Source organism: Ovis canadensis, chromosome 22, assembly GCF_042477335.2.
Source record: "Ovis canadensis isolate MfBH-ARS-UI-01 breed Bighorn chromosome 22, ARS-UI_OviCan_v2, whole genome shotgun sequence".
NCBI lineage: Eukaryota > Metazoa > Chordata > Mammalia > Artiodactyla > Bovidae > Ovis > Ovis canadensis.
In genome coordinates, this window is record NC_091266.1 from 38,594,686 (window position 1) to 38,619,157 (window position 24,472).

Sequence of the window (24,472 nt, forward strand, 5' to 3'; positions counted from 1 at the left end):
CTGGTGTGGGTGTCCTTTCACCATGAGCCTGCTAGGGTTGGGACCTACAGGTATATTTTGATGTCTGTGGAGGGAGCTTTCCTGGGAGTGCTGTGTACCCCATTTGCACCATGAAGGTGGTTTGTTTCCTGGTGTTTCCCAGGTGGAAAGCTGTCTGGGCCATGGGAAGGAAGGATATGTCATACGACCTCCAGCAGTGGGAGTCGCTAACACCCAGAACCTCGGTCGCAATCTGCTAGCCTTGCTTCTCATTCCTAGGGAGCCAAAGGCCAGCCCTGCATGGAGCTGACCAGGGATCTTCCTGTTTGTCCCCTTTCCCACAATTAGCACGGTCCTTACCCCTGATGCTGGAGGCCTAGCCATCTCCATTTGTGGGGCCACACATACACATGTTAATCTTGGCTAAGGGTTAGCAGTAGAGAATTGCCATGAGCTTGCTCCCTCACAATAGGAATGAGAAGCTGGAATCAGGTAGGACCTTGACAGTCAGATATAGTGTTTGATTCAGATGATTCAAGTGCCCTCCAGGGGATGGTCCAATGCCCCTGGTGCCCCTCTGGAGCTCCTCTGCTAATATGGAACCTGAAGAGGGGGCTTTGTGCTGGGAGCCTTGGTCACATGCTCTTGACTTAGCTTGCCAATAGTCCTCCAGTGGGATGACATGTTGGAGTGGAAGTCAGTATTTTTTATGGATGGTTTCATATCATCTGAATGTTTCTGAGTGGTTAATTAATTGCTCAGAAACCTTTCCCATATGACTTCACATTTTGCTTCTTTGGTTTGGTAAGTAGCCTTGAAGTGAAAGCCAGCACAGTTTTATCCAACTCCTGCTCTTTGACCAGCAGAGCAGACCAACATCCAAGCCAGGATGTCTCAAAGTATGGTCCTTGCACCCATGCATCAGAATCATCTGAAGAGCTTGTTTCAAGCACACATCCCTGGGCCCCAGAGGAGATCTCTGACTCAGAATCTTAGGGGGATGATGTTCCCAAATGTTCTGCTAGAAGCTAAATTTGGAAAACCATAGACTTGGCAGCTTCTCTAAGTATAGTCGCTTTTTTTCCCCCTAGCCTTGAGTAGGCTCTAAATTGAGGGTGCAGTTGACCGTCTATGTTGAAGGCCTCTTCCCTCGTTCCAGACCCCTGACTGTCAGTTGTTGGCTGGATGGCCATCATGTAATGGGACTGATCCTTAATTACCATCTACCATTGTGTGGCCTATGGGATAGTGCCCCTTTGGAGGCTATAGTGGGTCTTCTCTAAGCAAGAGTTCTCAAACCTGGCTACTCATGAGATTCTCTGGGATCTCAACATACTTGAGTCCCAAATGCCCTGCAGGGCTCTGATTCAGTTGGTCAGAGGTGGGACTGGAGCATCTGTTTCTTAACCAGCTTCCTGGCGATTCTAATACAGTAGTCTGGGATGTCATTTGGACTCTAAAGGACTGTTGACAGGAAGGAATATCATTCACTGGGGCAGGGGAACCAGGCTGTTGGAAGTGGACCCATGTTATTTGGTCCTGTCCTAGCGTCTTTTAACATTGTGCCAGGAGTCTACTGCCTGAACCCATTTTGTCCCCTTCTCTCCCTTCTTGGGATGCCTGAAACTGATGCTGATATAGAACTGTCTTTGAGAAAATAGACATTTCTTCAGTCTCTCCCAAACAGATATTTCAGCTCCTAGGAAATAGACATTTCCTGACATGGAATTCGATCCATTATGGGAAGGAGGGCTCTAAAGACTAGGCAATCTCTTGCTTGTATAGACAGGTAGCTTCCTGCCCACTGCTTAAGCCAGTGCATTTATACGTTTGTTTGCACTTAATGTACCTGCTCAGGTGGATCAAGATCAGAGAAATGTAAAACAGGTGTTATGAATCACTGTCAGGTGGAGTCAAGCAGATGAACTTCTGAAATAGTTCTGATGTTATAGTTCTGAAATAATAATGCAAGTGAGGGAGAAAATAGGATTTGATTTGCAAAGGTTCATTCCAACTACAGAGTAACCATCACAGTGACTGTTTTGCAACACTAATGTAGTCATTGATTCAAGGTCATTTGTCAACAGATGTCGAAACCATTGGACTAAAAAAGATTGTTGGGGTACAAGATGTTCATAGGAACTCAAAGAATCCCTCCACAGGTTACTTATTTGCTACAAAGGGAAAAGTGTGCCTTTACAATGGTTTGAGTGGCCATCACCTTAACCAAATGATCAAATGTAGCGATGCAAAATGGAACAAATGACTACCATGCGCCTCCTTACATGATACACTGTGAAGTATGAAACATCACACATGTAGCACTTTTCCAAAAAATGTTTCATCTGAATTGAATCCTGAGTGTATAGTCAGGCAAGACCAGATTGTAAGATACTTTATAAGACAACTGCCTGGACCCTTCAAAAATGTCAATGCTCTGAAAGGTAGAAGGGCTGGGACTTGCCTAGATCAACGAAAACATGACTGTTTAAATGTACTTACAGTCCTCGACTGGACCCTGGATTGAAAAAAAGGTTATTTTTAGAGCAATTAGAAAAAATATAGACTGTATATTAGATAATAGTACTGTGCAACTGTGAAATTCCTTGGGTGTGATATGGTATTATGTTCTGGTATTATATTATGATAGTGTCCTTGTTCCTAGGAGATAGGAGCTGGAGTATTTATGAACAAAATAACATAATGTCTGCAGCTTAACTTTTGAATGATTTGGCAAAACAAAGTGGGCTGGAGGAGAGACAGAAGAAAAAGCACATGTGGCAAAATGTTAATAACCGGTGAATCTCGGTGAAGAATGTATGGAGGTGAAGGATATATTGTACTCTCCTTCTAACTTTCCTATGGGATTGAAAACTTTGAAAATGAAATGTTGTGGCTGTTTCTTGAGTGTATCTTGACTGGTGTCGCTCCACAGCATTGTCTGACCTGACAGGCCCTTTCGTGGTGTCTGCAGTGTAACAGCTGTGGTTGGTGTCTGCAGGTCACTTCAGGCATTTCACAGCAGTGACAGGATAACTTCACTCTCCAAAGTGTAATACCTGATTTTCTGATTTCCAGATTTTCGTAATATCATGGTATTCTTGAATAATAGCTAAAACAAATCTATCTTAGATTTTTCTTGAAACGTGGCAGGAAGTAGTAATTATCTAAATAATGGGGAAGTGATGAAGAAAAGTATATGGCAGCTGATGTAAGAGAGAAGACCATGGCCAGGAGCTGAAATAGTAAGGACAGAGCTAAGATTCAGTAGTGTGTTCTGTGTGCCAGGCACTATTGTAAGTGCTCAGTCAATGTGCAGTGAAGCCCTGCGAGTTAGGCACTGTGTGATACCAGCTTTTCAGCTGCAGAAAGCAAGACAATACGGAGAGGGGAAGTAGATTGTTGAAAACCACACACCTGGTAAGTCCGAGGGAAACTTTGAACCCAGATGTTGTAGTTCTTACCGCCACTCTCTTAACCATGATCACTTAGTTGATGTTTGGGCTGCACATGTCTCAGGTTGGACACTGAGATTTGAGAGTCGTCCACATAGAAGATTGTACTTGTACGTGTAGTCTCTAAACTCCAGCACGCCTTGCTTAGGCATTCTAGAACATTTGGAAAATAGGGGAGGGCCAAAGCCATTTGTAATGTTATCTAAGTCCTCTTAAACACATACTTTCATCTTTTAACTTTTTATTCATGAAAATATGTATATGAAAAGTGCAGCTTGCTGAGAGTTCATACCCCACGTAACCAGCACCCAAACCAAGAAACTTCCCTTGTGCCTCCTCTCAGTCATCTTTTCTCTTCCTTTTTCCTTCCTTCTTTCTTCCTTTCTTCCCTTCCCTCCCTCCCTATCTCCCTCCTTTCCATCCTTCCTGTTTTACTGCATAGTACAGGCTCTCAGCTCCACATGCCTGAGCTTGTTGGTAAGTTAGGTAGGTAGCTATAAACGAGGTAGCCCCCATTTCTGCGTCTTTCCCTGGCATGCTTTGCCATTGGCACATTTCGCCATCTGGCACATTACTACTAGATCAAGGGGGACAGCATAGAATGATGGTACAAGCATGGGCCCTGGGCCCAGACTGCCTGCATTTTATTTCAGCTCTGCCGGTTATTGCCTCCTGACCTTGTGCAACATAACCCATTTGCTCATCTATAAAGCAGAAATAATAATAGTAACTATGCATGAAGTTATTGAGATGATGAAATGAGTTAATACCCTCAAAGCACTTAGAATAGTGCTTCTGTGTGTGTGTGTGTGTATATATATATATATATAACCTCCAATTATTATTATTCAGTCTTCAAAAACTTTATATGAATAAAGAAGGTGGGTACCTTGATCTTTTCTTTTTTTGGAGTGTTAATAAAGACCCCATTTTACAGAAAACCCCTGGTTGTCACATTGCCTGTTTCTGCATCAGATGCCTGCCTTAGCTAATATGATAACATTTTTGGTGCCGTTATCCTTCTCCCACACCGAAAATCAATAATAGTGATACAAGTAAAATCACCTCATTTTATATGTATCACATTGTAAAACGAAAAAGCAAATTCAGTTCAACTGTGGCTCCTTGATTTATGTAGTTGGCAGTGTCTGTAAAGTCTTAAGCAAATCAAATCCTATTCTAAATGCTCTAGGGCCCATGTACTTTAGTAGAACCTTGTAAGTAAATCCTTCTTTATAAGGTGAAAAATCTTTTTATAGTTTTCTCGGAACAGGGCACACTTTCCTGATGCTGCGGAGAACCTCCCTTGTGACGTGCAGGCATTGCTCTGCCCTGACTGGTTCCACTGTACAAGGATCACACATATGCTGTTACACAGAACATGTATTTTATGTCTGATGTGCACATAGATAGACCCACATGTGTACCTAGCAGCATAGTTCTGTGTGATGGTCTTGCCTCACTTGGCTGTCCACCTTAAACTCAGTGACTTACATGAAGTACCCTGCCCATTTGCATGTGAGAACATGTTGAGCAGTATCCAGTAAGTGGAGTGCTTAGACCTGCTTTTCCAGGTCTGAACGGCATCCACAGCATTGCCATCCAGACTTAGAAACAGCATTAGGGCAGTGGGGAGGGCAAAGGAAAGAGACAAGACTCTAGGGGGTGTGATGGGGAGTGGTGGTGCCCTCACCCTGCCATGGGGCTGCGTGGGGCGGTCTCTGAAGCTTGCTCTGAAGAATGACTTAGACGGGTTCCATAACTTAGCCCCGGTCTGCTAGAGGGCAGTCATCTTCTGGTTGGTTTGCTCAGAGATGGGAAGCTGAGCTGTAGAGAAAAGGAAGTAGAAATGTGAGCAGCCTGGGAAAGAAGAGTAGCCAGAGAAGGTGAAGAAGTCAAGGTGTGGGGGTGGGGCGGGTCAGTGTTTATTTTAGTCTGGATGGTTCTAGTCATAAACAGATAACAGAAGCCCAACACAAACTACCTGAAATAAGAACAGACTTCATTGGCTCAGGTTACTGGGACGCCAGGGCTTCAGGCATGGGTTTACCTAGAAGTTCGAAAAGTGTCCTCAGGGCTCCTACTTGTGTGTTGGTTTTGTGCTGTAGCCTGACTCTGCCCACGGGCCAGGAAAGATGAGCACCATCAGCCAGAGTATCCAGTTCTCCCAGTTTGTACCCAGCAGGCAGAAGACTTTTTTCTTCCAACATCTCTCCATCAGTCCTGGGGAAGGACTCAGATTAGTTCTGTCTAGGTAAATGAGTTCCCCCAGTTGAGGGTGGTCCAGATGGGGGCATCAGGATTTATGTTTAAAGTCTTCCTCGCTCCTCACTTCCAACTATATGGAGTGGGAGAGAAGTCCTCTGGAGTACAGGGCAGAAAGCACTGGAGAAAACATGCAGGTCTAGCCCTTGGCTGGCAAAGTCAGGTGCTCTCACAGCACTTTAGGGGCATCTAGGACCTCAGACCTGGTGTGCAGTTAATGGAAGTTAGGTCATTAGAGGATGCAGGTGGAGCGGGCACCTTTTGTTCTTGTATCTGTTGGGATGGTTTTGACTACAAGTAACAGAACACACCATGACTAAAATGGCCTAACAATAGTGCTCTTATCTTACATAGTAAGTCACCTGGAGGTGGGGAGTTCCAGGGTTGGTTATCATCTGTTCAGCAATGCTGTTAAGGACCTGAGTTCTTTCTAACTTCCTGCTCTGTCTTCTTCAGTGCTTTGGATTGTCTTTTTAAACTGGGGTTCCCTGATATTCTAGAGAGAGCTGCTTGAATCCCTACCATCCTGGAATTACATTTGACAGAGGCTATAAGCAGCAAAAAAGACACTTGTGTCCTGTGTCTCTTTTTAAGACCAATCAAAACCTTCACAGAACTGCCCTCATTGCATCTCATTGGCTAGAGTGAGTGAAAGTCGCTCAGTCATGTCCGACTCTTTGCGACCCCATGAACTATACAGTCCATGGAGTTCTCTAGGCCACAATACTGGAGGGGGTAGCCTTTCCCTTCTCCAGGGGATCTTCCCAACCTAGAGATCAAACCCAGGTCTCCTGCATTGCAGGTGGATTCTTTACCAGCTGAGCCACAAGGGAAGCCCAAGAATAGTGGGGTGGGTAGCCTATCCCTTCTCCAGCAGATCTTCTTGACCCAGGAATTGAACCTTGGTCTCCTGCATTGCAGGCGGATTCTTTACCAACTAAGCTATCAGGCAAGTCCCTCATTGGCTAGAGTTGTCAGGAAAGTGAGACAACCCTGTTGACTTATTGATCAATATCTACCTTCTAGGGCTGGGCCAGGGGATGGACCCTGGTTCCCTGAAAGTCATGGCCCAGGAAAGGCAGAGGAGGAAAATTGGAGTTCTCTTAGTAAGAAGATGAGTGGCCAGCAGGTGGGCAAAAGAGTTTTCTGTCCCCGTACCCAGGTGGTACCTGGGGTCAGAGGATCCTTGTATATTGATCAGGATGCCAGGCCAGTATAAAACTGTCATGTGGAAAGAGAATGTGAAAGGGTGGCTGCTGTTGTTTCACCTGCTACAGAGATTTAGAACAAAATCCAGTCACCATCATGAACCAGAAAGTTCTGCAGTAACTTCACCAGTAGACTTCAACTTCTTTCCCTCTTACTTTACAGCCAGTTTCTCTTACTTCCCCATTCCCTTTTATTTTTGTGATCAGCTCATTCTTTCTTCTCAGATTGCCAGTGATTGCTCCCCTGCCCCCGCCCCCCCCCCCACCCTCTGGGTTTCATTAAAAAGAAACCATTCCCCAACTCAGCGGGGCTTGATTTCTGAGCTGCGCTTTAGAATTCTGCCGGAGAGGCTGTCTGCTCTCAGTTCTGCCATTGGTAGACCTTAACCACAAATTCCAAGGCAATTTCACTTGAGTTTTAGGAGAAACATGGCCCTCCAACCTTGTAACTGACACTGGAAATTCAAGTGCCTTTGCTTGCTGCTGTTTAATGGCAACCTCATGACATGGGCTAAGTCGGCTCACTTTGTGATTCAGGCCCAAGCAGGGAGATGGGGGTGGGGGTGGGTGGCATCCACTGAGCATCCTGAGGTCTGTGGTATGGACAGACTAATGCCAACAAGAGATTTTTTTTTTTTTTACATTTTTTTCCTTTTCCCATTTATTATAGAAATACTTGCTCATTATAAACCTGAAACATAGAAATATGTGACAGAGTGAAGTCCTTCATAATTCATTCCCCCACTGAGAAAACATTGGTGTTCTATTTTTTAATTTTCTTTTTTAAAAATTTTTTTGAATTGGAGGAAAATTGCTTTACAATGTTGTGTTGGTTTCTGTCATACAACAATGCACATCAGCCATAATTATATTAATACATATATCACTTCTGATTTTCTTTTCAATGCATACATCTAGAAAGAATTGTCTTTATGTTATAAAAATAGACCATGTTTTTCATACTGTTTTTCAACTTGCTTTTATTTTAACTTAATATCTTTTGGATATCTTTCCATGTCAGTATATTTTTTCTAACTGTATTCTTTTTAAAATTATCTAGATACACTGTACTTTAACCACTTCCCTAGTGTTGAGCATTTGGGTGATTTCTAGTTTTTCCCTGCCACAGACTTGGAGTGTGCATCCTTGTCTGTGTGTGTCTTTGTACTCTTGCCTAAGTATTTCTGTGGGATAAATTCCTAGAAGTTGGATTGCTAGGTTAAGGGAAATGAACGTTTTATATAGTAACAGCCATTGCAGATGAATGATTATATTATTTAAGAATACTCTTGTGATCATCCATAAATGTTATAATTGTTTTCAACAAACAACAGAATGATTGTTATATAAAATTACTTTCATAGCAACAAAGTACTCTTCTGAGTACTTGAGAATGGTCCCCTTCCTTAGGTTACTTGGCCTGAGGAGGCTTGTTAATACATGTTAAACGGCATGCATTTGGGGTTAGGAAACGTGCAAGCTCTTATGTGGTTCTTACACAGTTTAGATTTAGCCTGGGAACCCATCCATCATGCTTCCTGTCTCTGAAGCTGGAAGTGGTGAGGGACACGGCCTGCTGCCTGAAGTCAGAGACTTTTCCAGGTATTGACAGTGGGTCAAGTTTTATTAAAGAATCCCAGTGAATTATGGAATTTTCTCAAGTTTTGCCTCCTCCTACCTTTCCTAAAGTTAAAAATACTCATGCAGTTAAAGTCTTTTCCTGTTGGGGTCTTCCCCCCCGCTGCCAATAGTTAAAAGTAAGTAAATAAAAACAGTAACTATTGAGCACCAAGCTATCCTAGGCACTTGCATTCTCTTATTTAACCTCTGCAGTAGGTGGCTTGATGAGGAAGATGCTGATATTGCCACTTTTCACTAAGGAAATGGGCTCAAGGAGGTGGGCCTTGGAGAATTTCCTGCAGCTTGTGAGTGGCAGGAGCTAGTCTCCAGGGCCACCCTTACCTGTACTGGTTTGCATACTCTGGCCTCTGAGCCTCCAAGGATCCATTTTAAATGACTAGAGTCCTTGGGAGAAAGGAGCACTTTTTCTTTGGTTGCGTTTTTTATTGAAGTACCTGCTGCATGCCAAGGATGCTGTCAGATGCTGGGTAAGCCGTGTGGAACAGACAGATAGGATCCCTTCCCTCAGGCAGTGGAGAGAGAGACCGAAAACACAGGCCAGTAAATACTGGATTCTGTAAGACAGCGGAACAGGAAAGCTCAGGGTGCCCCAGGAGAATAAGGTGGCGGACTCCCTTCAGGCTGTGGAGTCAGGCAAGGACAGGACTAAAGGCAAAGAATGAGAAGTTTTTTGGCAGAGGGACCCGCATGTGTAGGCCCTGGAGGAGAGAAAGAGGTTGAGGAATATGAGGAACTGAAGGGAGGGGGAGGAAGGGGCTCAGGAAAAGCTGGAGGCTTGGTAGGCGTGGAAAAGTGCTGGGTTTTGTGCTTGCTCTCGGACTCAAAGTCACGGTCAAGAGCCTGGTTTTGATTCTAAGGGCAGTGGAGAGAGAGCTACAAAAGCATTTCAAGGAAGAAGGGGAAATGACCGGTTTGGGGAGTGAAAACACTTTTTAAAAAAGGAATTAAGATGCGTTTGAGGTGTTCTGAGGTGTCCTGCCTGCATTATTAGAATGGCTTTTCCCTAGGAGGTGCTGGGGCCACTGCAGTCCTTGGAGCTCAGCATCAGAGTCATGGCTGCTTCACAGCGCAGCCATTCTAACCCTTGGGACCTTCCTGCAGTCCAATCCTGCCTCCAGCCAGCCTCTGCCAAGGCTCTCCAGCCTTGGGAGGGGAACCTCTCTTCTCTCTGAGGGGTTGTCAGCAGCCTTGGCATCCTGTGCCCGGCAATACACCACAGGGCTTTCTTTCCAGATTCAAGAAGTGGACCGGGCCTTGCTTCCTCATCCCTGCTCTGCAGGTGAGTGAAAGAAGTCAGGAAGATTGAGTGAGGCGCTTAGAGCACGTCCCCAGGTGTGAGATGTTTCTAGGCTGCAGTTCAGTTTCTCATCCGCCGCTTACCTGGCTGGCTTCTCTCTAAATATCCCAAGTGTATTCAATCTTAATATCTTTGCCTCAAGTAAAGTTTTCTGAAAGGAGATGCTCCATCATTACCAATGAGAGCTGTCGAGTTCTCTCGTTTCCTGGTTCCATTGCCCTAGTAAGTTAACTGAAGCCAAATGGAGCTGCCTGGTTATATTAATATCATTTTTCTTCCTCATACTCTTTTTTATTTTCCTGACGTTTTCTTTCCCTCAGCCTGATTTATCCTCTTTTCTGGTTGCTATGGATCTGTAAAATATTTTCCCTTTCATCTGTTAGTAATACTGACCAACTATAAGGCAAAACAATTCCTGGTTTCTCTGCACTTTTCCAAGATCTTAAGATTGGTGATTGAAAGATTGTGTTTCTACTTCACTGAAACAAAACAGTCAACTCCTCAGAAATGATCTTATGGCCTAAAATTTAAGTGGTTTGCATGTAAATTGTAATTTATTAAGTATTTAAATTTATGTGTTTTTAGGGAAGACTTAAATCCTAGAAACAAAAGTTGGCAACACATGGCCTTTATGTCGAATCCTGACGGATATCTGACTTTGTACATAAAATGTAACTGGAACACAGACATGCCTATTATGTATTATCTACGGCTTCTTTTGTGCTGCAGCAGAACTGAGTAGTTCTGACAGGGACTGTATGGCCCTCAAAGCCTAAAATATTTGATATCTGGCCTTTCACTGAAAAAGTCTGCCAACCTCTGTCTGAGAGTGTTTTCCACTGCTGAATAACCACCCAAGTGGAGTGGTGGCCATCCTTACATCTCTGTGATAGATTCAGAGGTTCTGGGAAACACCTCGCCTTAGCTGGGGCCTGTGCCTCTGCCCAACACAGAGGGATCACAGTACCAAGAGGTTTGTTGGGGAAGGAGGAATTTGACGCAAACTCCTTTCTCTTCTGTGGGTTGAATCTTACTCAGAGAACTGCGTGTAATGAGCTTCTTTTCAGAAAGGAATTCTTTGATACAAGCATTAAGCTAGGCTATTCACCCTGAGATTAGTGCTTTCTCCTGTGGCCCCCTATGGAGTCTTAAATGGTTGGCTCTTCCAGCAGAATGTGGCTCCTTTGTCTCTGCTGCTAAGTCACTTTAGTCGTGTCCGACTCTGTGCGACCCCAGACTCTGTGTGACCCCATAGACGGCAGCCCACCAGGTTCCCCCGTCCCTGGGATTCTCCAGGCAAGAACACTGGATGGGTTGCCATTTCCTTTTCTAATGCATGAAAGTGAAAAGTGAAAGTGAAGTCGCTCAGTCGTGTCTGACTCTTAGCGACCCCATAGACTGCAGCCCACCAGGCTCCTCCATCCATGGGATTCTTCAGGCAAGAGTACTGGAGTGGGGTGCCATTGCCTTCACCTGCATTTCAGGAGTGCTCCCTGAAGGGAGCAGTGAAGGCCTCTGGCAAGTAGAACAGAGCAGCTGGTACATTCGGAGTAGACCCAACACCTCGACAGTAGACAGAGCCCTTTGCTAACTTGAAATGGCTCATCACTGAGTGTTCAGTGAAAGGACTGGAGGAGAGCACGGGTAGGGGCAGGAGCGCAAGAGGCAGGCTGCTGGTTTGGCGATGTGGGACCTGTGACACCTGGGGTCAAAACTGAACATTGCCGAGACTTGGTTACTTAATCTGTGAAATGAGTTAATCAGGATATCTATAATATGGGCTTCCCTGGTAGCTCAGTTGGTAAGGAATCCGCCTGCAACACAGGAGACCCCGGTTCGATTCCTGCATTGGGAATATCTGCTGGAGAAGGGATAGGCTACCTGCTCCAGTATTCTTGGGCTTCCCCAGTGGCTCAGCTGGTAAAGAATCCATCTGCAATGTGGGACACCTGGGTTCGATCCCTGGGTTGGGAAGATCCCTTGGAGAAGGGAAAGGCTAGCCTCTCTGGTATTCTGGCCTGGACATTTTCATGGACTGTATAGTCCATGGGGTCACAAAGAAGCAGACACCTGAGCAACTTTCACTTTATAATTTAGTCAGTGTCCCTAGTACAGCACATGGAAGCAACTGATATTATTTATGTGGTCATTTAAGAAGCATATTGCAAAAAAAAAAAAAAAGGCATATTGGAGGGGGCAAAAAAGGTAATAAGCTTAAAAGAACAAAAATGGTGCACCTTACAACTCTACAGAGTTGGGTCCTAATCTTGTGAATATATACACATCTACAGAAATGCCTGGAAGAGATGCATGAAGATACTCACAGAGGCCATCCCAAAGTGATATGGTTATGAGTTATTGACATTTTCCTTTTGGTACCTTCCACTGTGATAGAATTTTCTGCACAGAGCATGGATTTTATTATCAGAGTAGAAAAGCCAAAAGGACACCTGTGACTAAGTTTTTCAAAGAACTTCCCAGGGGACAGGATGGTGAGCCCCAAGAAGCAGTCCCAGGCCAGTGCTACAGGACCAGTCACCCACTCGGTGTGTCCCCTGCTGTGGTTACTGGAACAGCTTTGAATGCCATGCAAGGATGGGCCAGTGCAAGCGGTTCTGCTTTCTTGTCCAGTCTCTTCATAGCTCTTTCAGTGGGAAAAAGTGACTCGTAAGCCAGACTCAGTTCTGCTCTGGCCTCTCTAGCATTAGGTCTCCACAGCCAGGCCTGTCTTCCTGCTTTTCAGAGCAGACATGGTGACAAGCTTGTTGTTTGGTTTCTCTCCAGGACTCAGAGGCCAGGCAACTAGCCTGCTCTTCCCCATGGAGCTCTGATGAGGTTCCAGCAGCATTTCTGACCCCTCACAGAGCCCTTCTCCAGGAATATGACAGTTGAAACTAGAACCAGAGGATGAAAAGAGAAAGGAGCTGAAATACTTTTCAAGAGCAGCTGCAGCAGGCCCAGGCCATACTGGGTGGTTGTACCATACTGTCACAGGGCCTCCAAAGTAGCCGCTGGGTAGCCATCCACGGCCTTGTCTGGGTTCGCCTAGTGGAAGCTGAAGCCTTGGGCACTGCACTGGCATGGAGTGTGTGTCTCTGGGACAGGCTGCAGCCCTGTCTGTGCTTTCCTGAGCCCTGGGCCCAGCTCTAACAGTCCCTCTTTGGATTTGAAAATTTAGGAAGAATAGGACACTTATTGACTTCCTGGGCCAACTGGGCATGTCTGGGTCCCCACCTGGGCTGGCCAGCCTGGTGACCTGAGCTCGAGAAGCCTTTGTCCTATGCCTCTGTGTACTGGGCCACTTAGATCACATGTACATTGTGATCCATCTTGGCTAATGCACTTTTATTCCACCAAACAAAAATAACTTTATGTGACTAGATGCGTGGGTTTTTTCACACCAAGTAATTCTCCAGTTTTCTGCAAACATCAATTAGGTGTCTTGCAATTTTGTTCAGTTCTGACATTAAAAAAATTTTTTTAAGATCTGATTGATTTTATTCAATGTTTAATGACTTTGGGAGCATCCCCCTGGTAAATAGAGGTGTGCTCCCAGTTCTGCCACTGTTTACCTGGAGTTAGCATCAAGTCCTACAAGTAAGGGTTTAGTCCCAGAAGATTGCTCCCACTTCAGACATCAGCCCCAGCTTGTCAACTGTCCTTCTGACCAACCATCTATAAACTGGGGTTCTCATGACTCCCTCTTAGGGTTTGATAACTTGCTAGAACAGCTCACAGAATTCAGATTACTGGTTCATTGTTACAGGATACAACTTAGTTGCAGCATTATTTATAATAGCCAAGACATGGAAGCAACCTGGGGGTCCATCACTAGATGAATGGATGAAGAAGGTGTGGCATATGTATATATATACACACATACACACAGTGGAATATTATTATTTACCCATAAAAAATGAAGGCATTTTACTACTTGCAGAATAGTGCAACATGGGTGAACCTTGAAGATACTATGGTAAGTGAAATAAATCAGAGAAAAAGCCACTACTCATATATCTCACTTATATGTGGAACTGACCCCATCTCCTCCCCAAAAACACTCATAGAGAATAGATTGATAGTTGCCAGAAGCAGGGGAGTGGAGAGTGGGGGAAAGGGATGTAGGCAGTCAAAAGGTACAAGCTTCCAACTATAAAATAAATGTCATGGGGATATAATATACAACATGGTTAACATAGTTAATAATACTGTAGTGTGTATTTGAAAATTGCTGAGAGAATATCTTAAAAGTTCTCATCACAAGAAGACTAATTACTATGTTTGGTGAGGAATGTTAACTAGACTTATGGTGATCCTTTTGTAATATATACGCATATTGAACCATTATGTTTTATACCTGAACCGAATATAATGTTATATGTCAGTTATATCTCAATAAAAAGAAAGGAAAAAGGATACTACTCAGCAACAAGCAGGTGGGAGAGATGCAGGGGTCACGGCTTGCGGGAAAGGGTGCAGAACTTCCCTACCTTCTTCTGGTGTGCCATGCTCCCAGCACATGGTCACCCACCCGGAAGGTCTCTGAATCTCATTCTTTAGGGATCTTTATCAAGGCTTTATCACATAGACAAGACCATTTATTAACTCAGTCTCCAGAGCCTCTCCCCTCCCTGGAGGAAAGGGGGTGGGAACGAGGTTGAACATTCCAAGCTTTTAACCATGGCTCGGTCCTTTTAGAGACCAGCCCCCAACCTGCAGCCATCCTGGAGCTCAGCAAGAGTCACCGTATTAGCATGCTTCAGGGACGAGGGAGCCTGGCGGGCTGCCGTCTGTGGGGTTGCACAGAGTTGGACATGACTGAAGTGACTTAGCAGCAGCAGCAGCAGCAGCAGCAGCAGCACCTTTATCACTTAAGAAATGACAAAGATTTTAAGAGCTCAAAATAAGAGCCAGGGAGAAAAACCAAAATATATGTTTCTTATATTGCAGCATCACAAATAGTAAGATAACAGACCCTGCCAGTATAAACAGACTTATCTATGAACTTTCAGTTTCCGGCTTTCCCCCACTTTAGACAATACTCTAAGGAACATTTTTATGTATATCTTGGTGACTGTATTCAATTGTTTCAGAATAAATTTCTTTTTTTGGCATAGGTAAGTTTTTTTTTTTTTCTGGCTAATGTACGTATTCCTCTGGTGTTTGCCACGGAAAAGACCCACCTAATCTTTAGGCTACGAGGAAATCATTCAATCATATGGAACTCACTTAAGTGTCCTCTGGGTTTTTTAAATCTTGCATTTTTAACTTCTGTGGTGACTCTGACCTCACCTCCTTCTCTGTGGATCTTTCTTTATACATGCTTCTAGAGGCAAAACAGCTGAGAAGGCAATGGCACCCCACTCCAGTACTCTCGCCTGGAAAATCCCATGAACGGAGGAGCCTGGTGGGCTGCAGTCCATGGGGTCGCTAAGAGTCAGACATGACTGCGACTTCACTTTCACTTTTCACTTTCATGCATTGGAGAAGGAAATGGCAGCCCACTCCAGTGTTCTTGCCTGGAGAATCCCAGGGACAGTGGAGCCTGGTGGGCTGCCATCTATGGGGTCGCACAGAGTCGGACACAACTGTAGCAACTTAGCAGCAGCAGCAACAGAGGCAGGACAGAGGAATGTATCAGATCCAACATCGTCAGCAGCAGAGACTTTTTTTGAACAAGTGAGATGAGAAGATGAAATAAGGGGGCCCTTTCAGAGTTGGTAAAATGGCTGCTTTTGCTGGAACTCATGTCTAGGCTGGTTTTGCCTGTGCTGCCCACTACTTGGAACTGGTTCTTCCAAACACCAAAGTTCTCCAGAGGGGCTCATTGGGAATTTCAGAGTTCCTTCAAGTCCTGTCCTGGGGGAATTTGGACTTGTGCCCTGGAAAGGATAACGTCGGTAGTAGAAGAGTTTAAGGTCTTTATGCTGTTGACACATTTGGATGTTGATTCTTGATATTGATGAGCTTGATTATTTCCTGCTGGTCTTAGAGGGTCTCCTGGGGAGGTAAGGGGTGGCTGTAGCTCTCCCTGGGGTCACAAAAGCTGGTAGTGGACACAGTGGAGTGTTCATCCGTGTGAACCCTGGCTGGAGGCAGACATCTTGGGTCCTTGACACCCAGAGGAAATTTCTAGAGTGGAATTTCTGGGACACAGATCTGCACATTTTGTAGTTTGGTACATGTGCACTGCTATCCTCCATGAAGATGATTCCATAAGGCTGGGTGAGAACATCACTACCTTGTGTTCTCTCATCTGTAGTTATGGCCAGTTGGCAGCCCAGGCACTGAGGAAGCACTTTGTAGCTTCCGAAGTCCACAAAGTGAGTCACAGGAGTCTTTCCATTTTTGGTAACTTCAAGGTTGCCTTGATTCTAAGGTTAAAGAGTTCTGTGTCACTGGGGCACGTAAGCTAAGCCAACTCCATGGCTCTCAGAAAGCCCAGCTAAATGCACTTCCAAGCTTACCTTCATGACTTAGTCCCTGTTCCACCTCTTCAACCAGGAAGAAATGTCCTGACAAGGAGTCTGGTCTAAGTACCACTTATAATTTGCAGCCTCTGCCGATAACCAGATCACACAAAATTGGTTATCCCCAACCTCCTTCCTGTGTCAGGGGTAGGGAACTTTGGAAGTGCTTGGGCAGACACATGAATAGCTGGAGGTCTGGTCTTTATACCTGTACCCAGAACTAAGTTTCTGTTTCATGTTCCATCTCCAACATGGTAGAACTTCCTGGGTACCACATGCTTCAGGGGACATTGACAACTCGGTGTATCCAGAGAGCAGTGGTTCTCAGACTGACAGAAATTCTCTAAACTGTGGTTTATGAGAAATGGCTTTAAAAGTGAGGAAACTGGAAACATTTTACTTTGAAGAAGAGAAGACTTTGGGATGAGATGTGGAGAATGGTGAACTATGACCCACACAGGTGTTTTAAAAATATCTGAGGTCTTGCCATATGGAAGAGGGATTTGACTTTTTGTTATCCAGAGAGGATTAGAAAGCCGTTGACTATTCTTTGAGATGTGGAAGCATTTTCTAAGGAGGCAGTAGACCTTCCATCTTTGAAGTTGTTCTAGTCAAGTCTGGCTTCAAGTAGAGAGGCTTTAAGTGCTGCATGTGGGGTTGGTTATCTGGCGGCTCAAACCACTAAACCCAAAGGCCACTTAAGACATGCTTGTTTCCTTCTAATCCAGCTTCCAAATGGTTCTGCTGTGTTCTGGTCTGGCTTCCTGCAAACAGCCTGCCTCCCCACTTCTTCATGCTTTTGTCCCATGTCTGACCCTGCTGGGCAATCTCTGACAACACCCATAAGTACTGTAGCTGTGTTTCTGGATGTAAGCTAAGGAAGAGGAGGCTTCATTTCCTGAGGTGAAAATTAGAATCTTGGCTCCCTTAGGAAGTTGTCTGCTCTGCTACAGTGGATGAACTCTGAGGGTCTCACCTCCCACTATGCCCTTCCACCTTCATTCTTTTTCTTGTCAACAGTGGCCATGTTTTCCAGTGGTAGAATCTTTCAAATGTGTAGAAAGTGAAAGTGAAGTCACTCAGTCATGTCTGACCCTTTGTGACCCCATGAATCGCAGCACACCAGGCCTCCCTGTCCATCATCAACTCCTGGAGTTCACTCAGACTCACATCCATCGAGTCGGTGATGCCATCCAGCCATCTCATCCTCTGTTGTCCACTTTTCCTCCTGCCCCCAATCCCTCCCAGCATCAGAGTCTTTTCCAATGAGTCAACTCTTTGCATGAGGTGGCCAAAGTACTGGAGCTTCAGCTTTAGCATCATTCCCTCCAAAGAAATCCCAGGGCTGATCTCCTTCAGAATGGACTGGTTGGATCTCCTTGCAGTCCAAGGGACTTTCAAGAGTCTTTTCCAACACCACAGTTCAAAAGCATCAATTCTTTGGTGGTCAGCTTTCTGCACAGTCCAACTCTCACATCCATACATGACCACTGGAAAAACCGTAGCCTTGACTAGATGAACCTTTGTTGGCAAAGTAATGTCCCTGCTTTTCAATATGCTGTCTAGATTGGTCATAACTTTTCTTCCAAGGAGTAAGCGTCTTTTAATTTCATGGCTGCAGTCACCATCCGCAGTGATTTTGGAGCCCAGAAAAATAAAGTCAGCCACTGTTTCCCCTGTTTCCCTACCTATCTGCCATGAAGTGATGGGACCAGATGCCATGATCTTTGTTTTCTGAATGTTGAGCTTTAAGCCAACTTTTTCACTCTCCTCTTTCACTTTCATCAAGAGGCTTTTTAGTTCCTCCTCACTTTCTGCCATAAGGGTGGTGTCATCTGCATATCTGAGGTTATTGATATTTCTCCCGGCAATCTTGATTCCAGCTTGTGCTTCTTCCAGCCCAACATTTCTCATGATGTACTCTGCATAGAAGTAAAATAAGCAGGGTAGCAATATACAGCCTTGACATACTCCTTTTCCTATTTGGAACCAGTGTGTTGTTCCATGTCCAGTTCTAACTGTTGCTTCCTGATCTGCATATAGGTTTCTCAAGATGCAGGTTAGGTGATCTGGTATTCCCATCTCTTTCAGAATTTTCCACAGTTTATTGTGATCCACACAGTCAAAGGCAGTTAGTTTACTGTAGGGTAAAGTACAGGTACTTGTAATTCATACAGCATAGTTTATAGATTTATGATCTTGGTTATGTAAGTAGAATACACTGTGTTAGCAAGATGTCTCTTAAAATGTATAAATCCAGCCGTTTCAGATATTTCAATATATATTAAGGAGTTATGTTTAAGAATATGTATGCTTATCATTCTATCTGTACAATAAAAGATTTGGTGGTAATAAGTATAACATTCTTGAGGATAATCAGTGGAACTGCCTCATGCAGAAGGCCGGGGCAGTGGCCTCAGAGTTGTTACTCAGAATGGCAGGCAAATGTGTCAAAGCAAAGCAATTTCTTTTTCACGTAGCATAAAAAGTTGTTGAATATTCAGGGATATAGAATCAAATATATGGTAATGTTGTGACCAAAATAAAACTACAGGCTCTGCAATCTTAAAAAAAAAAAAAAAGAAATGTGGGGAAAAATATGTATAGTAAGTTATTTATATAAGAAAACATGTTTTTCTTTATATGTTTTAAGTGGAAGGATAAACCGTATTATTTTTTAAATGATGATCTATGAGAAAAGGAACAGAATGGAGAGGAAGCCAGATTTCTCTAAATAGACTTTGTTTTTAGGTTTTTGGAGTGATGTAAATTTTATTTAATTACAAAGCAAACAAACAAAAAAGCCTATAATATTACCAAAATACTCCTTATAAGATAGAATGTGATTGATCTATATTTCACATTGTATAAATTTGATAGTTTATAACCAGATGTATTTGATCTTCATTCAGTTCAGTTGAGTCACTGAGTCGTGTCCGACTCTTTGCGAACCCATGGACTGCAGCACGCCAGGCTTCCATGTCCATCACCAACTCCTGGAGCTTGCTCAAACTCGTGTCCATCGAGTTGGTGATGCCATCCAACCATCTCATCCTCTGTTGTCGTCTTTTCTTCCTGCCTTCAATCTTTCCTAGTATCAGGGTCTTTTCCAATGAGTCACTTCTTTGCATCAGGTGGCCCAAGTATTGGAGCCTCAGCTTCGACATCAGTTCTTCCAATGAATATTCAGGACTGATTTCCTTCAGGATTGACTGGTTTGATCTCCTTGCTGTTGGTCCTCATTATATTCTACAAAAGCATTGAGGAAATTTGAGTAAGAAAGTGTAATAATACAGTGAAGATTTCTAGATGAGAAGATTGTCTTGTTTGCTTTGTTTAAAGATTGTTACTGCATATCAGTAATGAAGAAAATGACATTACTACTTAATATTGAAAAATGAAAGGTGTCTATCTTCTGAAAAAAATTATAAAACAAAAACCAAAATGAACATTTTTCCTGTGTTGGTTTTCTGTGCTATAAAACTGATTTTCACAAAGTTAATGACTTAACACATGTTTATTATTAGTTTCTTTGGGTCAGTGGTCTAGACCTAGCTTTGACAGGTCCTCGGGTTAGAGTCTCACAAGGCTGATATGGAAATGGCTGCAGGCTACATCCTTATTTGGAGGCTATACTGGGGAGAGATTGCTTCCAAGTTCTCTCAGGTTGTTGGCAGAATTCCTTTCCTTATGGCTGTAGGATTCAACGCAGCTTGCTTCTTCAAAGCCAGCAGTGCAGAGTCTCTGGTGTGTGTGTGTGTGTTTGTATCTCAACAGTCCTTTTTTTTTTTTTTAAGAGTTTTCACCTAATTCACTCAAGTACACCAAGAATTATCTCCCCTATAATTAAGTTAGAATCATTTGGTTGGACCTCATATCCATTAGGATGACAACTGCTAAAAGGAAAAAGAGAACACCAGAAAATAATGTGTTGACGAGGATATGGAGAAACTGGAAACCTCATGCACCGCTGGTGTGAATGTAAAATGGTACAGCCACTGGGGAAGATAGTACAGAGGTTTCTCGAAAAATTAAACAGAGAATTACTATATGGTTAAGTAATTCCACTTCCAGGTACATACCCAAAAGAATTGAAAAGCAGAGTCTCCATGAGTTAGTCATACACCCATGTTCATAACAGCATTATTCACAGGAGCCAAAAAGTAGAAGCAACCCAGTGCCCATCAACAGAAGAATGGACGGATAAAATGTAGTGTATACGTAGAGTAGAAAATAAAGAGCCTTAAAAAGGAAGGGAATTGTGATGCTTTCTACAACATGAATGAGCCTTGAGGACATTGTTCTAAGTGAACTAAGCCTGTCACAAAAGGACGAATGTTGGATGGTTCCATTTATATGTGGTACCTGGAGTAGTCAGCTTTACAGAGACAAAAAGTAAAATGGTGATTGCCAGAAGCAGGAGAGAGTGGAGAATTGGGAGTTGTTGTCTAATGGGTACAAAGTTTCAGTTTTGCAGGAGAAGAGTTTTGGAGATTGTTTGCACAACAAGGTGGATGTACATAGTATTGAATTGTTCACTTAGATTGTTCAGATGGTAAATTTTATTTTACGTGTATTTCAGTACAAGAAAAAAATTAAAAAATCAAATGATTAGAGATCTTAATAATGTGTAAAATCCCTTCACTTTCATGTTCTCTTGGAAACCAACAGGTTGCAGGTCTTGCCCATGCTCAAAGGGAGAGAATACAGGATATGGACACCAGGGGGTGGGGAATCATGGGGGCTTCCTTAAAGTTGGCCTATAAATTCAAAGCAAAATGTAGCAAAAGAAATTCACAACATATCCGACTAGAGAAAAGCCTGCGCAGCAACGGAAGACCAAGCACAGCCAAAAAAAAATCTTTTAAAACATCTGTGTTCATAGTAATAGTTAAAAAGGTAAACAAACAAGGTCCTGCTGTATAGCATAGAAGCTATATTCAACACCTCTGATCTTGAATATATCAGTGTCAATATATTTATGTATATATATATAATATAATCAGTATATTCAATATATATACATATATGTATAACTAAATTAGCTTGCTGTACAGCAGAAATTAACATAACATTGTAAATCCACCAACTTCAGTGAAATAAATTTTTAAGAAAAGGCAATCAAACCAGAAGAACCTCATTTGATCATCTTTTTAGAAGATACGACCATTTATCATTCTGAAAACTAGCAAATAAAGAAAAAGAGCCACACATTTGATCTGCCTTTCCCGTAAAAATTACCTCAAGATAACTTTAGAAATAATTTCCAGCTAAAAAAGCTGTAAAGAATGATGGAATAGTTTTTGCGACCTTCTAATGGAATATTAGAAGGTCACAAAAACTGTCTGCTAACATCACAATCTAGCTCTAACCTTTGGTGTTTACAAGAAACATCAAGGGACAGAGCAGCATGCTGAATAATACCATGAGGATGCAAACAGCAAAATTCTGACTGGGAAATTCTACTGGACAAAAAACCTGTTTCCTTCAACAAGGAGAAAAAAAGAAAAAAAAAAAAAACTTTGAGATTAGAAAGCTTAAAAAGTAAACCATCTAATGGGTTTAGATCCCTGGGTTGGGAGGAGGAGGAGGGCATGGCAACTCACTCCAGTATTCTTGCCTGCAGAATCCTCATGGACAAAGAGGAACCTGGTGGGCTACAGTCCATAGGGTCACAAAGAGTCAGACACGACTGAGTGACTTAAGCACAGCACAGCGCATCTAAATACATTGTATGGTCCTTGTTTGAATAGTAATTTGATCAAACCAACTGTCAAAGACATTTATGGAAGATCAATTTGAACAATAACTTTAATATGTGATAATCAGAAACTACTGTCAAATTTTTTAGGTTTGATGCCTATAATTGTGATTATGCTTTTAAAAGTGTCCTTAGCATTTAGAGATCAAAACTAAGATATTCATGGGTGAATTGACATAATATCTGAGATTTACTTCAAAGTAATCATATGAGGTTAGGGTGGAAGCTGGGGGAGTGGTTATAGATGATTTAGACCTGCCCATGAGAGTTGATAATTATTGTAGCTAAGTGATATTTGGGAATTTATTGTATTATTTTCTCTACTGGTTGAAAATTCACCTTGACAAGTTGTTTGGTTTGTTTCTAAGCCTAAGTTTCAGACCAGGAGTTGCAAAAATATATATGTAAATATTTTAATGTAGTTTGGAGAGATTTGAAGTACAAAGCTATACAGTGGGCTGGCCAAGTCTTAGCAGATTAAGTAAGAAAGAACTCCTTGAAAATTATGTTCTCTAATACTCAGGTCATTGCTGTACTGTAATGCTTTCCTTTCTCCTGTTTCAGTGTGGTTGGTGGTTGGGAGAAGGGTTGAAGTTCACTGGTTTTGGTTTGATTGATTCATCAGTTTCCCCTGCCGCCTGACTGCATCTAGTGACTCACTAAGGAATGACTTCTTCCTGAGAGTACTGGGGTGAAGCCTGAGCTCCACCCCAGGCCTGCCATTGAATGGTTCCACCTTGCTTACATCTGAACTCATAGCTGGGATGAGGGCAGACATGTTTTCTTAAATGAGGATGGCACTTGAGAGAAGACTTGCTTTTCTTACCTATGTAACTTCTTAACCTGGTTCCAGAAGGTTTCTCTCTTCATATTCGTTGGAAACCAAATGCTTTATGTACATAAAGCCTGGGCAGAACCAGGTTCTTCCCCTGAAAGGAACTGGAGCCACATCCTGTCTTCACCATCCTCTTTGCTGAAGGAAAAACAGAGATGGTTGTTTTATCTGCACCTTCCTAGCCTGTGCGTGCCAACGGTACACCTCTCTGCACTCCCAAAGCAAGTACAAAATGACAACAAAGCAAAAAGGTACCTTAGAGTGTCCCTCCAGGCTTCCAGACTTCTGCAAAGGAGCAAAATGCCCTTCCTCTGGAATTTAGGCAGAATGAGGGCTGTGCTAAAGTTCTTTGACTCAGAGATACGAATGCAGCTTTGTTCCATAGTAAGAGTGCTTCTGCTCTGTTTATCCTAACAAATGAGAATAGCAGGTATGTGTGGTCATCTTCACCTGGGCTTGTCAGGTTGTTGGTCTATAGCTGTGTCTACAGATCTTAGATTTTAGACCTTTTTTTCTTTTTTTTTGAAGAGAACAGTTGACTTTATTATTAAAATGATCAAATAGCAAATGTTGATTGTCAAAGTATCATGAACAAAATCACTTAACAGATCTTGTCCTTGTCCCCAGAGATCTTGTATCTCAAAAAGCATAAAAACAGACTATTAATAGAAATGTAAAATAATATCCTAAGATTTTAGACTTCTTAAGAGCAATGTTAACCCTGAGCTGTAAAGCAGTAAGAATGCTAGAAGTGCTAGTAAGAACCAGTGTACAGAAATAGGACTAAGAACAAAAGTTGCAAGGGAGAGAAAGGGGATTGTTTTTATGTAACTGACCATAACCACCAAGAGAAGAAGAAAAATAAAGTAACAGGAAAAGTTTGAAATCTGTGGCAACAGGACCAGCATCATCAGTCTGGTTAATTTAGAAGGTGGAGCATTTATTTAAGAATTTAAAAGCTTAGATGGTGAAAGTGCCACTGGTGACATGTTAGATGTGAGCCAAGGGTGGCCCCCTAGCTTCCTGGCTGGGCCAGATCTGTGTCACTGCACACAGAGTTCCTGAGGCATGTCTGAGGTATCAAGGAGGAGTTCTTTCTGATTTTATTTTTTTAAGTGTATTAATAATATGTAAGTACATTTTTGGAGGCTAAAAATTCAGATTCTACAGATAAAGCCCTCCTTAACCACACAACCCAATCTCAGGCCCCTCCCTAAAAAAAGCCATTTATCTGTATGAACATCTAGACACTTTTTTCTATGTATTCACCTTCTTCCAGGTACCTAAAGAAATGAAATGGTTTACTTTTTTTTCCCTTCTTTAATGTAAGTGAAATGGTACTGTTCTTCACAGATAGGTATGTCTTGCAGATCTTTCCATGTCAAAATATGAAGTTTATCTATTTTTTTCTTTTTTACTGTTGCCTATGATTTGGTAGCATGTTTAGGCCATCATTTAACCATTTTCTTAGTGATGCACATTCAGGATGTTTCACTTTTTCCATGATCACAAACAATGTACCGATGCTGCAAGCATCCTTGTTCATTCCTCCTTGGGCAAG

General features: G+C 42.9%; 1 protein-coding gene across 2 annotated transcripts in view; it reads left to right on the plus strand.

Moving 5' to 3' along the window:
* Nucleotides 1-24,472, plus strand: part of SUFU (SUFU negative regulator of hedgehog signaling) — a 108,915-nt gene that overhangs the window by 35,621 nt on the left and 48,822 nt on the right. The gene's annotated exons all lie outside the window — the stretch shown is intronic.